The 15,270-nt window shown below is 35.5% G+C and overlaps 1 long non-coding RNA gene across 2 annotated transcripts; it reads left to right on the forward strand.

Annotated features, from left to right (window-relative positions):
- The first annotated feature begins 13,331 nt into the window (after positions 1 to 13,331).
- On the forward strand, positions 13,332 to 14,495 carry LOC146920652 (uncharacterized). 2 transcript variants are annotated; one of them, XR_015011864.1, is made up of 3 exons: positions 13,332 to 14,029; positions 14,146 to 14,180; positions 14,281 to 14,495. It is a non-coding gene; the product is annotated as an uncharacterized LOC146920652 (long non-coding RNA). The 2 variants fall into 2 exon arrangements; XR_015011863.1 differs by lacking the exon at positions 14,281 to 14,495 and having other exon boundaries at positions 14,146 to 14,181.
- The last annotated feature ends 775 nt before the right edge of the window (positions 14,496 to 15,270 follow it).

Raw genomic sequence — 15,270 nt, forward strand, 5'->3', positions numbered from 1 at the left:
CATAGTTACATTATACTTGTAAGGGATTGCCTTGGTAGAGGCATAAGATAATGGACCAGGTAACCTGATCACTAAGGGTTCAACGTTCCTTGTCTTAGATGCACTTTCAGCGGGAAATCATGAAACACTGGCACAATCACGCAAACATCACTGGCAATCAAGTGCTTGTCATCCATCAGGCTCTGTATGTCACCTTGCACCACACAACAACCCATAGGATTTTGAAGACATTCTGAACAAGAAGCATGATTGTGACTGAACAAAGAAGCCTGGAAAAGTTTGACATGAAGCGGTACCAAGGGAGTAGCAACATTACGGACATCCAACATGGGATCCTCTTGATGGACATGAACTCTTTCAAAAGCCTCGATCATGTTAACTGCGGCATGATTTGGAAGGGGGTTGTCAAGAACATGAGGAACACTATTTTCAAAAGTCAACCGTCCTCTGTCCATCAGATCCTTCACAATATATTTCAGGGCATAGCAACCCTCAACATCATGGCCTTGAGCACCCTGATGGAATTCACATGTGAGATCCAGTCGGAACCTGGGAGGCAATGGTGTAGGCGGAGGCTTGCCTGGTCTGGTGACGCAGTGGCCCTTAGCAAGTAGAGTTGGGAGCAGATCGGCATACCGCATTGGTATTGGTGGAAAATAAGTCTTGGGCCAAGGACCCTGTTGTTGCTGCTGTTGTTGTTGAGCAGGAGGCTGTTGTTGTACTTGTTGAGCAATGGCATTAACGGGCCCGGGTGGTTGACCCGGTGGTAGAGGATACTGCTGGTAAAATGGCGGGAAGAAAGGATGTTGAGAGTACTGCATGTATTGGTAGGGTAGAGGTGACTGAGCAGCAGCTTTAGGCTGGTTTCCAGATACCATCCCTATTTCGGATTCTTTCCTCTTATGGTGGCCATTACCATACTTCTTAGGTGCACTGGCTGAAGATTCACCCTTCTCAAGAACAATGATACCTTCTCTGACAGCCTCCTCTAGACGAGTTCCCATAGTAACCATGTCGGAGAAATTATTTGGAGCAGAGACTATCATTCTTTCAACATATTCCTTCTTCAAAGTCTTCAGGAATGTCTGTGTTAATTCTTCCTCATCAAGCCGAGGAGAAACGCGGGCAGCTGCCCCTCTCCATCTCTGAGCATATTCACGGAAGGTTTCATCTGACTTCTGAGACAAAGATTTAAGAGAATCCCTATTTGGCTTTAAGCGGGTATTAAACTCATAGTGGTTTTCAAAAGCAGCAGCAAGCTCCTCAAAAGTATGGATATTGTCTTTGCTCAAACCAGTGTACCAGTCTGCCGCATCTTCCATCAAACTATCCTGAAAGCAGTGAATCATCAGTGCTTCATTATCTGCGTAGTTGGCCATCTTTCGGACATACCGAATGACATGGCTATGTGGACAAGAAGATCCATTGTATTTGTCAAAATCTGGCACTTTGAATTTCTTAGGAACCTCAAATCGGGACACCAGGCATAGATCACGAGCCTTAGCAGAAACACCGTTCCCACGGCTAGCCTTGACCTCACGGAGTTCTCCAGCCAATTCTCTTAACTGTCTCCTCATAGCTTCCATTATAGGGTCTTGTCCACGCGGGGTATCAACATCAATTACCTGTTGCACAGTGTGTACAACAGGGTCAGTAACAACAGTAGTCACTTGAGGCATAGAGGTACTTGTACCGGCAAAAGTTGTTATAGGAATCTGTCCTTGGCCAGCAAAACCAGAGACACCAGCAGCAGTATTAGGAGAATAGAAAGCTGAAAGCCCATAAGGACGCCCATTGGGCATAACAAACCGAGCATCAGACACCACAGTAGATAGTGGGATAGATGGAATCACTTCAGTAGAAACAGGGACAGATGTGGCTGGTTGTTCTTGTGCAGCCAACATAGTGGACATAGCGTCATGAGCCTTAGCCAAGTCTTCTTTCATAGCGGCCAATTCGGCACGGAGCTGAGCATTTTCTTCTTCAAAGTTAGCCATGATTCTTCTCTTGTAAAATCTTGTTTGATGAACTCTATCTGGTTGGTAAACCTTACGAGCACGAGCCACTTTTCAGACTGTGGCGGACAAAACCAGGAGGCAATGAGCACGAGAGAAGTCTTTTGTGACCAATGAATGCATATGATGCGTGAAATGTGTTAATGCATATGCAAAAAGACTCTTTTTTTGTGTTATCGAAGGGTTTTAGACAAATTAGAAACTTGTAAACATTCCTAAACAAATGAAACATCAAACCAGACAAAACAATCAAACATCACAGAGTGTTACAAGATAATTCCCTTTGAAATACTAAGCCAAGGGATAGACTTTGAAATGTAAAACAATCATAAACAACTGAAAATAACAACAGGAAAAAGAAATCCTCAAGCATAGGAAGTGGAAGCATCATCCTCAGACTCAGACTCAGACTCATAGCTACAGTATCGTGCATAGAAGTCACGGGCACCCCTAGCCCTCTTGGAGTCCCTCATAAGCAACCTATCTTTCTCTTCAATTTCTTTCCGAGCTTTAGCCAGCTCTTTCTTCAGTGTCAAGACCTCATGAGTCTGCTATTCATCCTTTCCATCCAAAGTCATAATCAAGTTCTCAGCCTCATAGTATCTAGTCCTCCACTGATGTTTCTCCCGACCCTCCATAGCTAGATGCTCCTGATACGTCTCCTGAGTAGGTGGTAGTAGAGGCAAAGGCATGGTAGGAATAGATGCATACACATATCTCATGGAGGGGTAAGGCATGCCAATCTCCTCAGCTTGGTTTATCACCCACTGTGTATAGGCCTCATGAGCAACACCGGACCTTACACCCATATGCTTCACCTCTTTCTTCCGAAGTTTAGACCAAGCTTCCATGAAATCCTCTCTTATTCCTGTGGGTGCATTGGAGTAGTGGAAGAAGTAAGGAGATGTAGCGAGATTGATGGGCTTTTCTTTCATCGGGAAACCAAATTGTCGCAAGGCGAGCTCCGGGTTATAGTTGATTCCACCCCGGGTACCAAGAAGAGGTACATTAAGAAACTTCCCACCACCAAAGATGATTTCCTTGACTCTAGAAGTTGGAGTGAGCCAAACCACTTCATTAGGAGTGAGAGCCATGATCCTCTATGAAATAGACCAATTCTCTGGATTATCATGGAAGGACTTCGGAAGGTGCGAAATAAACCACCTATAGAGGAGAGGCACACAGCAAAGAATGTATCCGCGACCCTTGCCGGATCGATCGTGAATAGCATGGTATGTGTCAGCTAGCAAAGTAGGAACCGGATTCTTGGAGTGGAAGATCATAATAGCATTCATGTCCACGAAGTCATCAAGATTTGGAAAGAGAATAAGCCCATAGATGAGGAGTGCAAGAATAGCCTCAAGAGTGTCCTAACAAGTGGTGTTGAGGTTAGCTTTCTCAAGTAGATACTTTGAGGTGAACCCTCGGATGTGAGCCTTAGTGACAAGATTCTTGGAAACATCGGTGGTCTTAAGATAGAGATCTTTAGCAATAACCAATGGAGTAGGAGGATTGTCAAGTCCCGCGAAGGGTACCCCCTTTGCAATAGATAAACCCATCAAGCAAGAATAAGCCTCTAAAGTAGGCACCAGCTGAAAGTCGGGAAAAGTAAAGCACCGATAGTCCCGATCATAGAATTGCACTAGAGTGTGCACAAGCTTCTCATCCGCATTAGTCTGGAGAATAGTAAGTAAAGCCCCATAACGATGTCGGAAACCAGTCGGATCCTCGACCTTGAGTGCCAAATCTCTCAAACTAGCCAAATCCACTTCCTTGAACTTGTAGGACTTAGTCTTCCCCATTCCTACAATGTTTACAAATTCAATTTGTCTAAGCCTTTCGATAACAATGCATGGAAAAAGGTTTATGCATGTATGCATGTATGCATGAATGCATGATTATGTTCAGGTTCGGAGAAAACATGATGGGTTGAAATTCAAAGTCGAGGAGTCATGGGTGGACACGGTGTCCGGTGAAACTAGGGCTTTAGGAAATGGTAACCGGGTTCTAAAAAGGTTCCCAAGTTGCAACCTCTCCGACGTATATCATGGTGCCACGAGACAAACACTCGCTCCATGATTATCCATAAGAAGGTCTAACTTGAGTGTAGTATCGCGTGACGACTAAAATTCGAGACAACACTCGGTTTAGCCTCCGCACTACATCCTAGAAAATGGCCATGGATGGGTTTGGTTATCTACGGTTCATAGCGTCATAGAACAATTAGAAGTAAAGTGCATAAACGCGACAACACGCGCCGACAACATCACCCCCAAAATGCCTTAGCTATGTGGGATTGATCGCATAATCCAAAACACGAGGCAACCCCCGGAATGAATTGTCGATTATATCCCTCTTAAATCCTAAGTTCACTCAGCCCGGGTGTAGGACTTTTGATATTCTCACCCCACACGTTTGCAAGAATTTAAACATTTATTCACATAAGAAAGCAAAAAGAAGCAAGAAAAAACAAAAGCGCAAGCGTGGAAATAAAGACTAGGCGTAACTCTCGAATCTCCCCAGTGAAGTCGCCAGCTGTTTTATCTTGGTTTTCGGGTGTCAAACATTGATTACGTTTGAACCTTTTAACCGGTGATATCTCATTTTTTCTTGGGAAGGGAAAAAGTAAGAAAAACCCTTGAGAATCGAGGTCCGGGAGTTGTTTTCGCTACGGGAAGGTTTTAGGCACCCATAACGACTATAGTATCCTATAGGAACCATCCTTATTTTCTACGCGCGCGCTTTATTTTTAAATGCTATTTTGAAAATGTTTATTTAAACCTAAGAGTTTACTAAGTCAAGAATTGGAGGGAGAAGAAAGTGTTTGAATTTTTGTTTTATTTGAATTGAAGGAATATTGTCCTTGCCTACGTACCCTTTTAAGGGATCAAATCCACCGTAGTTCTCTTCCAAAAAATGTTTTTGTTTTTGTTGGTTGATTTTAAGTTTGAAAATTGGAATTTGAAGAATGAGAGAGAGAGGCCTCAAGGGCATAAGATTGTGAAATTGTGAAGTTTGATTAGTGATTTTGCAAAAAAGTCAAAGTATGATTAAAATTCATTGAAATTTTGATTAAGAAAATAAAAGAGAAAATCAACGGGATTTTGATCCCAAGGTTTATTTAGAAAATGATTTGAGAGACGTTATTCATGTTTGTTTGAAAAAATGATTTTTTCTAAGTGTAAATCCTAGGCATTCATCTAAACATACAATCCTAAACATACATCTAAACATGCATAACCTAAGCATATACCTAAGGATATCTACGTGATGTGTGTGCATGTGTCGGTGCTTGTGTCGGTGTACATCATTAGAGTCCATTGTCCTTTACATCATGCCCTAGTTTACATTCTATGGTCTTGCAAGAATTTAAAAGCATTAAGAAAATTACAAAATTCCTAGGCCAAGAAATAAGAGATGAAAATAAGATGTGAAATGCTATGGAAATGAGGCATGAAACAAGAAAGGTTAGTAGCACACATGAAATAGAAGCTAGTATCAAAATGCATAATAAGCTATTGTAACTTGCAAGGGAAGTAAACTAACAATTTTAGCAAAAAAAAGTGACAAAAGGACTTGAAATTCAATATAATCCTAAAGCAAGCTCAAGACCTAGATTCTCACAACATTAAGACATTTCAAGTGATTCATTCCAAGGGAACAATTATGAGAACCAAGGAAAGTTAACATGCCAAAAATTATAAGATTTTCAAGCTTTTTATGCACTTTTATTTCACAAAAGATTTTCACATTATTTACCAAACACAAGGTCCTCAAGAACTAAACCAAAACAGCAAGCAAACACCACATTAAGAGGCAAATTCACTTTAAAAGTGACATGTTCAAAGCCACAAGTATGCACCAAAACTCAAGAATAAAATCACATCACAATTTTTACACGAAACATAACAAAAAGTACACAAATTAACAAAACACAAACGCATATATTTTGAAGCAAGTTTCAACATGTAATTGCATTCCAAAAACAAGTATCAAGTGCCAAAAATTGATCACAACAACTTCACAAAACTTTAGAAATTCTTATCAAGATTTGAACAAAAATTAACACATGGAATTAATAAAAGACCAAAATATTTTTCACATGTTGTGATCAAGATTTAACATGCAAGATACATTAAAAATTCATCAAATGACGCAAGAAAATTATTAGATTTTTTGTGAAATTTTCAAGAGGTTTTGAACATAAGCAGGGGTGTAGAGAACAAACTTGCAGCATACGAATAGCAAAGAAATCCTCAAAAATGAAATCAACAACACACAAGGGCCCAAGCCCAATCCTAAGAGAAAATCTGGGTCAAGATTATGGGTATGGATCGGTCTAAAGAAACTGGAGCAGGTCAACTAAGCTGGATCGGTTTAGAGAGGGAGTATAAAAGTCATATTGCTGGTTTTTTCCTTCATTTTCACTCATCGTTTCTCTCTCTAAGCCGATCTCTCTCTAAGCTCTCTCTACAAGAACACAACACCAGAAAAACATAAACACGCCGGAAAGCTCATAGTTCGCCGGAAACTTCATCTTCTCCGTCGAGAAGTGCAGTTTTCCGGCGAACACCAAACTTGTCCGACCTCAAAACTTTTTAACGATTTCCAAATCCTTTTTCAATTTTAAGCACAAATCCGATTTCGAAACTTCAAAAAAGAATCACATACTCTCCAAATCTAACATTTAAGTTTAGAGAAACACAATTATTGAGTAGATCTACGACTGTGCATCACAAATCGTTCAAGAATAATATCTCAAATTGAATTGGAGACAAAGTGATTTCCAGAACGGAAAATTTCTTATTCTTCTTCTTGATTCCACGCGATTCTGCTTCGTTCTTGTTTCTTCCTCTTGCTGCTGCGATTCTGATTTCCAGTTCAGTTTTGGTTTAGAAAATCGTCCCCAATTTGTTCTACAAAGAGCTTCTCATGATCAAAATCGTGAATTTGCCGCATGAATCTTAGTGTTCGAGATTCAACAACTGAATCGCAATGACTTGGGAGCAGAATTGAGCAATGTCGATTGATTAGGATTCAGATTGCTCGAGGAATCGATTGAATAAAAATGCGAAACGAATCGGATCGAAGGAATTGGGAGAATTACGGTTTTGGTGAGTGAGATTGGAGATTGAGAAAGAAAATGTGAATGGTGGTTATGGAGGTCGTTGTGGTGGTTTGTTTGGAGGTTGTAGGTTGTTATGGTGGTTTTGGTGGTGGTTACGGTTAGGGAAGAAAAGAGAGAAAAAAGAAATTGATTTTTTTGTTATTTTTGTGTATTTTGTGAAAAATGATTGAAAAAAATTGGTGTTGACCCTTGACCAATGGGACCCTATTTATAAGATGCCATGTGTAATGCTTGCCCAATGATGTGATGCCATGTGGCACTTGGACTTGTAACAAACTTTGACCAACTTTGAACTGCAAAAACAACAAACTAAAAGGACCAAAATGCAAATAACAAAACTTTAAGGGCTAAAATGCAATTAGTAAAAATTTTAGGACTAAAACGAAAATAAAAATAAAATTGAATTAAAATTGGTAAAATGGAAAATAACGTAAAGTGAAACGATTAAAAATGACAAAACGGACTAAAACGAACCAATTACTTAAATGAGGTACTTCAAAGTAACCTCTCTTTGTCGAAATTTCGTGTGAAATGACCAAAATGCCCCTAGGGACTAAAATGACTCAAAATGACTCAAATGCAATTTTAAAATGGTTTTTTAACAGGGAATAAAGCAAGAGTTTATACAAGCAAATTAAAAGACTCAGAGACAATTTTTTAGGGATTAGAAGGAATTTTAACACAGGAAATGACGAAAATGCCCCTAGGGGCTAAACTGACTCAAAACGACTCAGATGCAATATTTTGAAATGGATTTTGACATGACATTAAACAAAAACTCATTCAAACCGATTGAAATGACCCATGGACAATTTCTCAAGGATTGAAAGAAGTTTTAACATGGGAAATGACTAAAATGCCCCTAGGGGCTAAATTGACTCAAAATGACTTTAATGCGATTTTTGCAATGGATTTTGACATGAGATTGAAACAGAGACTTATTCAAACCAAATGAAAAGACTCAAACAATTTTTCAAAGATTGAAAGAAATTTTAACATAGGAAATGACTAAAATGCCCTTTTTCATGAACTTTGCAAATAACATTGAAATAAGATGCAGAGGAAGATGCAATTGATCAGAGACAAATTCAAATGACTTGAAATGCAAGAAAAGGAGAATTGAGCTAGTATTTTTAGGTCCAAAATTAGGGTATAACAGGGTTAACAGCTTTAGAGTTCTCACTCCATCTCATCTTCTCCATAGATGAGCATGAGTTCTAGTTTTTAGAGAATTAGAGTAAGATTACTTGGCGATACTTTTAGCTGACCGCTCTCCTTCAAGGATTGTGGTCTTGTACTAGCTATATTCAATCTATTAATTTAGCTTTTCTTGTTTTCATTTATGTTGTATTTCGTCTTTATCTTTGAGGTTCAACTCACCATGAGCCAAACCGTTTCTTGTGGTTTAGACATGGTGAGGTTATGATACTCTTTGTGTACGATTTATAAAGCTATAGTTTCATGCTTCTTTCAAACAAACTGATTTAACTCAATCTTTAAAAGAAAAAATTGATAACTTTTACTTGTAATTCTATAGTTTTTTAAAACTGACATAGTTAATAGAACATGTTTGTTTGATATGAGTTAGTACCTATGCAAACGGAAGGTGAAGGGAACAAGATAGGCTGCTTTGCACGAGTACTAGATCTTGGAAAATGTTTTATAGGTGTCAAGATCTAACTAGGAATCTTGTCATATGCCAAAGGCTTAGTAGAATAACACATATGTGGGAAATGTTGAGATCCTAACCTAGCAACGTTGCATATTTAGTTTTGTGTGATTGAACTTCGACCGATAGTCTTCACGGGCTTAATACGAAGGCTGAGTGCGAAACACTCTCAGTGGCCACCAAGTTGCAAGGAAGCCATAGAAAGCTATAGCTCCGTAGATCATAGTAAAACTCTCTCATAACTGAGCTTTGTTTAAACCACGCTTTTTACTTTGAGAATTTCTAAGTCTTATTAACTGTTTTCTCAAACCATTAAATTTTATTTTTATTGCTGTGACAAATGATTTATTTTATTTTTTTGCAAACAAGTTTTCCGCTAGAAAGCTAGAGAGCTATAGCACCCCAGTCCTTGTGGGATCGATATCTTTTTATACTATAACTTGGATATAGTGTATACTTGCACTAAATCTTTCCATGTTAAAATACTGATAGTATTTTGAGAGACACCAAGAAGCGTGATTGACCTTAGAAATAAGTTATAGAGGTACTTTTAGCTTATATTTTGAATCCTTGCATATGAATTTTATTCTTTCCCCTAATAAGATATGGTTAGGCCTTACCAATTAATCTACTAGTTACAAGGAAGGGTGTGTTGTGAAATTCTAAGATTCATTGGTAAAAGTGGTTCCTTTAGATGACAATTTAAGAATTTCTACTATCCTTATGTTTCAATTTCATGTGAGAGTGAAAGTCTTCGCCTTAAATAACTGAGTGACCACATATGAAACCCTAGATGATTGACGATCTTTTACCATATTGCAAGCACGACCTTTTAGGCGATTAAGGATCAACTTGACATTTGGAGGAACATTATATCCCACCAAACTAATCACTTAAATAGAAATCTTATTCCATAACTAATAATTGTTTTCATTAATCCAACAAGGGGATAGAGGGGGTTTTTAAAAATCGTAATCGCCGTTAAACTCTCCGATATCAAACCATTAATTTTCCGCAATCAACTCAACTGCTTTGAGAAATTAAATCAAACTTACAAACTCCCCCTATTTTATTTCTTTTATTTACTAGCTTAATAAGCTTAGCTAGTTGACTAGTTGAAACAACAATCCCTTTCGTGATGATTTTACTTACTACATCATCATTAAAAGTAAAGTATTGTCACACACACTTTAGAGATCTTGCAAAGTTATAAGTTGACATAAGTTAAGAGTGAATATATTTAGAAAAGTAGCCTTAAAAAAGAATTTGAGTTGAATACAAGTTACGAATTCTTCAACATTAAATTACCACCAACCTTCAATCTCTTTGTGAAAATAAAACAAGTACTAGTAGAACTACATATTCATTTTTTCCTTATTTGTTAACTCATGTTTTTTCTTTTTGTAGAGCAATTTTTACTAGAAACATCAGGGGATTATCATTTTACTACTTTATTCATCTATTTTAAATAAATAGGTAATATAATAGATATTTGGAGCATTGGTGCCAAAAAGGTGCTAGAAACTTTAAAGGATTAAAGTTTTGTTAATCAAGCCACAAGACCTAGGGCAATCAAAATCATTTTCAATGAACAAGAAGTGGGAAATCATTCAGAAACACTTCGTATTTTACATCATCAAGCCCAAAAAATGTCACCTAATTAATGATGGGAGAAGCCAAATGATCAATACATTACAGGTTAAAACAGAGTCTGTTACGACCAACCATAATGGAAGGCTACGACCGTAAGAGCTATATATACTTCTGCTTTGTGGTTATTCTTTTGGCACTTGAATAATCCTTGTGTAATTTATATTTAATCTAAGATTGTGTTGGAATATGTGTGGAAATTGAGTAAAAAGACTAAACACAAATTCCCATGTTGGGTAGAACTAGTGTTGTGTGAATTGAAAAAAGTGGAAGTCCCACATCGGATGGAACACACACATTAGTAGTGTTTATATAGTGGGGGTGTACCTCTAATTAATATAAGCACTAGAGAAAAATATATATTGATATATATTTTATTATTTGGAAATGATAAATTAAATAATTAATTTAATCATTATTAGAAATTTAATCATTATTAGAAAGTGCTTTCTTAGTCCCCATTATAATCATTATTAGAAAGTGCTTTCTTAGTCCCCAAGTTTTGCTAAAATATTTTTTTACTAAATATAATATATTTTGGTACTCAATTGAGATATTTTTGTACTAGATCTAATATGTGAATTACTTAATGACAAAGTAATGTATTACTTGTTCCCAAAGTTTCTCACTTATTAGTTGTGAATTTTTTCTATAAATAGAGAGCTCACACAGTACATTCCACACACCAAAGAGTTTCATTGAGTTGTCGGGAACTCTTTCTCTCTTCTCCCTTTTTTGACTTGTGTTGACGAGTCTTTCATCTCTTCTCCCTCCTTCGACTTGTTTGACAAGTCCTTCTCCTTTTTCTACTCCTTTCTGTCCCTTCGGAATTAAGAGTGTTCTTAAGACCATAGTCCCTTTTCGGTTTAATGTCCCTTCGGAATTAAGAATGGTCTTAAGTTCATAGTTCTTAAGTTCATAGTCCCTTCGGTAATATATGTCCCTTCGGAATAAAGAGTACTTTTAAGATCATAGTCCCTATTTGGAATAATAATGTCCCGTCGGAATAAAGAATGATCTTAACGGTATATAAATATTATAACAATATTTTCTATTTGAGGAGAAATGGTGGTAACACCATATTTGAGTGGTCATAGTACCATATTGATAGTTTGGAGAGCTTAAGGGTTAGAATGGTGGAAACACCATATTTGAGTGGTCTTAGCACCATATAGAATGGTAATAATACCATATTAAAGTGGTTTCAGTATTAAAGAGTGGTCTTAGTACCATATTTGAAGGTGTAATTCTCGAACGATTTTCTACAGTGCAGTAGTTAATCGAACAGTTGTAGCTGGGCTTGTTTTATCCTGGAGGCGGCGTGGTTGATCGTCTACCTTGCACAATTTTGGGTAGTGCCACGAAACGTCTTAAAGAGAGCGACCTGGTTGTGACTCAACCTAGTAACAACTTCGGTAGATAATAGAATTTGGAAATCCAAATACAACAGTTTGGAAATCCAAAAACAACAATTTTAAGACGTTTCGATATGCTATGTCTACCGAAGAAGTTACTTTATTGAGGTTTAATTGTCCCTAAATACATTAAGGATAAATCAAGCTATAGAAATACAACAGTTTGGAAATCCAAAAACAACAGATTGTATTCCACGAACATTGTAATGTTTATCCATTACAATCATGTTTTGAAATGGATGAATCACATATATCTCTTATATTTCCTTCGTCTCAGAATAAGTGTCGCATTTGAGCATATTAGCCAAATTTTAAAAAGAAGATAAATGAAATAGAGAAATAGTAATTTCACTAAATTATCCTTATAAGCTATTGGTGTATAATTATCATAAATACAAAATCTAGGAGTGATTCACACAATATTTAGTAGATGGTACATTTAAAAGAAAGACAAAAAAAGGAAATTAAAATTGCATTGGAACAAAATGGACTAAGGACATCAACTTCTTTTTTTTACCAGATTTTGTTTATATTTTGAGACTGATGAAATATGTCCATCTATTCTCATTTCTATCGTGGTTAACTATATATATCAAATATTTTTTAGCAAATAAGATAAAAATATGTTCATTTTTGTGCCCAAAAAAAAATATATATGTTCATTTTATAGTGTTAAATATTGTTTATATCATAGTGGATTATTTCTGTTTCACTGAGATTTAACTAATTGTTAATAATTCAATTAATGTTATAAAAGGATAAAAATGGAAGAAGAAAAGACGTATCAAAACCATATATCCTCATTATATATAGATATAAATAATAAACAGAAGACTTTCACATTCCTAAAAAAAGACTTTCATAAAGAAATAGAGTCAATAGATCATTTAGATTTAAACATCATAGCAAATCCTTTTATGTAATCCAATTACTAAGTTTTCTTAATTTAATTATGCAAAGTCAGAATTCAGTGTATATAAATAAAGGGAAATGTTAACTTGTGCCCTTGTGGCATAAGTTAAGGAACCAAAAGTAGAAGTTTTTCATTGAAAATTGTGCGTTCAATGTCTTGAAAGTTTCAAAGGTTATCTTTTCAACATAAACTTTATTACTTAATTCTATTTTAAGTTCCTTAACTTGTGCCCTTAGGGCACAAGTTAACATGACCCATAAATAAAAGACTTCATCAAGAAAAGGTTAAAATTAGAGTCAGTGCGTCATTTAAATTATGCTTTATTGGGATGACAGTTGAACAAAATTTAATGGCACCAAAGTCTCCGAAGCATGTGATAGTGTGATAAGCTAACTTGTAACATAGGTGTACGAATTTGGACTCTAAGCCGCATCCAACATTCTTACAAGAAGCAAAAAGAAATAAAATGCACAAGGTCAACCAAAATGCACCCCAAAGCACAAGTTATCTACTATATATCTACTATATATCTACTCTATCTATCTACTATCTACTATATATATATAAAAAGAATCTACTACCAAAATTATTTAACTGTCCTTTTCTCTAACTTTTTTTACTTCACATTTTTACAACTTACTAAGGTTATAATTGGTAATTCAAGTTCCAAGAATGCCTCACAATTCTTTTGTCAATTTGGACTAACAATACCCCTATCACAAACACTAACATTACTAAAGCAAAATCAACTTTCTAAGGCTATTTTGGATATTTTGCAACTAAAATCAACTTTTCCTCTTTTACGAATTCAACTTTATACCTTTTGAAGGTTTGAATTTGAATTTCAAATTCAAACTTCACTTACTAAAAATTTCCCTCTCTTCTTTTTCTTTATAATTTCATCTTTCCATAACATTTTATCATTAACTCATTTTCAAAAGTCTCAACTATGCTCTTTCTCATTCATTTCTTTCCTGCATATTTCTTTACCAAAACATCATTCATTTTTATTGTTCAAAACTCATATATGCTAACATCATTTTTCCTGCATATTTCTTTTTGTAGATTTAACAGGTTACAAAAGATCTACAAATATGGTGACATTCTATCTTCAAATAAATGGTAGTGTTACTAACTTTATTTCTTTCTTCAATTATGAATAATTTTCAGATTTTGTTTATTTTCCGTAGGAATACATGAGTATAATTATGAGATAACTCTCCAAGAAAAAATATATTGGTAAGTGTATGAAATTCATCTCATTCTCAGCTATCAACTATGTTACTTTCTTTTTCCTTACACAACTCTATTTTGATCAAAAGTGTGTTCTAACATTTCATTGATTTATTTTGCAGAAAACTTGAAAGTTGTTCATTCTTCAACTAAACAAGTAGCTAGAGTCCTATAAAAACAAGTTGTTCATTCTTCAACTACAATTTTTTGCAGGAAAGTATGTTGCTAATATAATTGAAAAATATTATATTTTGCAGGAAAAGATGAATGATGTTCTTATCACTTCAACAATCTACCAAAAAGACATGCTTCAACCAAAAGAAAGTAGATGAAGTTTATAGAATAAAATCAATGACAACAATTGTGTTATAAATGTTAAAAAAATAGTTTTTCTGCTCATTGTCCTTTATTGAGAGGTTTATGTTGGTTGTCTATCTTATTTGCTATAAAAATTCATGAACATATCAGAATATATACTACAATTTTTTTATTACAAACATTATACAATTTTATTATAATAAACTTTATACTATTATTGTTAAATCATAAATGTCACTAATTTTTTAACTTAGAAAATAACATAATCTCCTTGCATTTGTCAAAAATTATTTTTTAATGTCTCTAATCAATAAATCTTACTCTAAATCATGTAAGAGAATACAGTACTGTCAAATTTACATTCAAGCATGTAAAAAAAATACATTTCTGCATTAAAAAATTACAAAATACAAACAATAAAATAAAAACAGATATGCAGATCCAAAGGAAAAAAAAAGTTGTCTTAAATCAAATGGATCATTAAAAAGTTTGTTTTCTATATCAACATAATTAGTTTTAAAGACTTTTATTGTTGAAAAAACTCAAAGTTTTTGTACAAACTTACCAGAAGAAAAAAAAAAACACAATAGAAGAGTTTTTTTTTTTGTATTGAAGATGCACCGATTGCCATTATTTTTTGTGGCTTCTGTAGAGGAAAATGAAAGGGAAGGAATTGTTGTTTTGATTTTGATGTGTGGTGGTCGGAGTTGGTCGGAAATGAAGAGAGAAGGTGGTGGTTAATTGATGAGAAATGTTGTGTTGAAGAAGAAAAAAACAGAGAGAGAGAGAGAGAGAGAGAGAGAGAGAGAGAGAGAGAGAGAGAGAGTGTGTGTGTATTTGCCTGCGGCGGCTACTATTGGAGAAAAGAAGAGGACGTGTTGTTTTAAGGGTTTTATCCTTGAGTTGGGTTATTTGTGGGTTGACCCATT

The sequence above is a fragment of the Medicago sativa genome, chromosome 5, assembly GCF_051527215.1.
Source record: "Medicago sativa cultivar Bolivia chromosome 5, Bolivia_mono, whole genome shotgun sequence".
Lineage (NCBI taxonomy): Eukaryota > Viridiplantae > Streptophyta > Magnoliopsida > Fabales > Fabaceae > Medicago > Medicago sativa.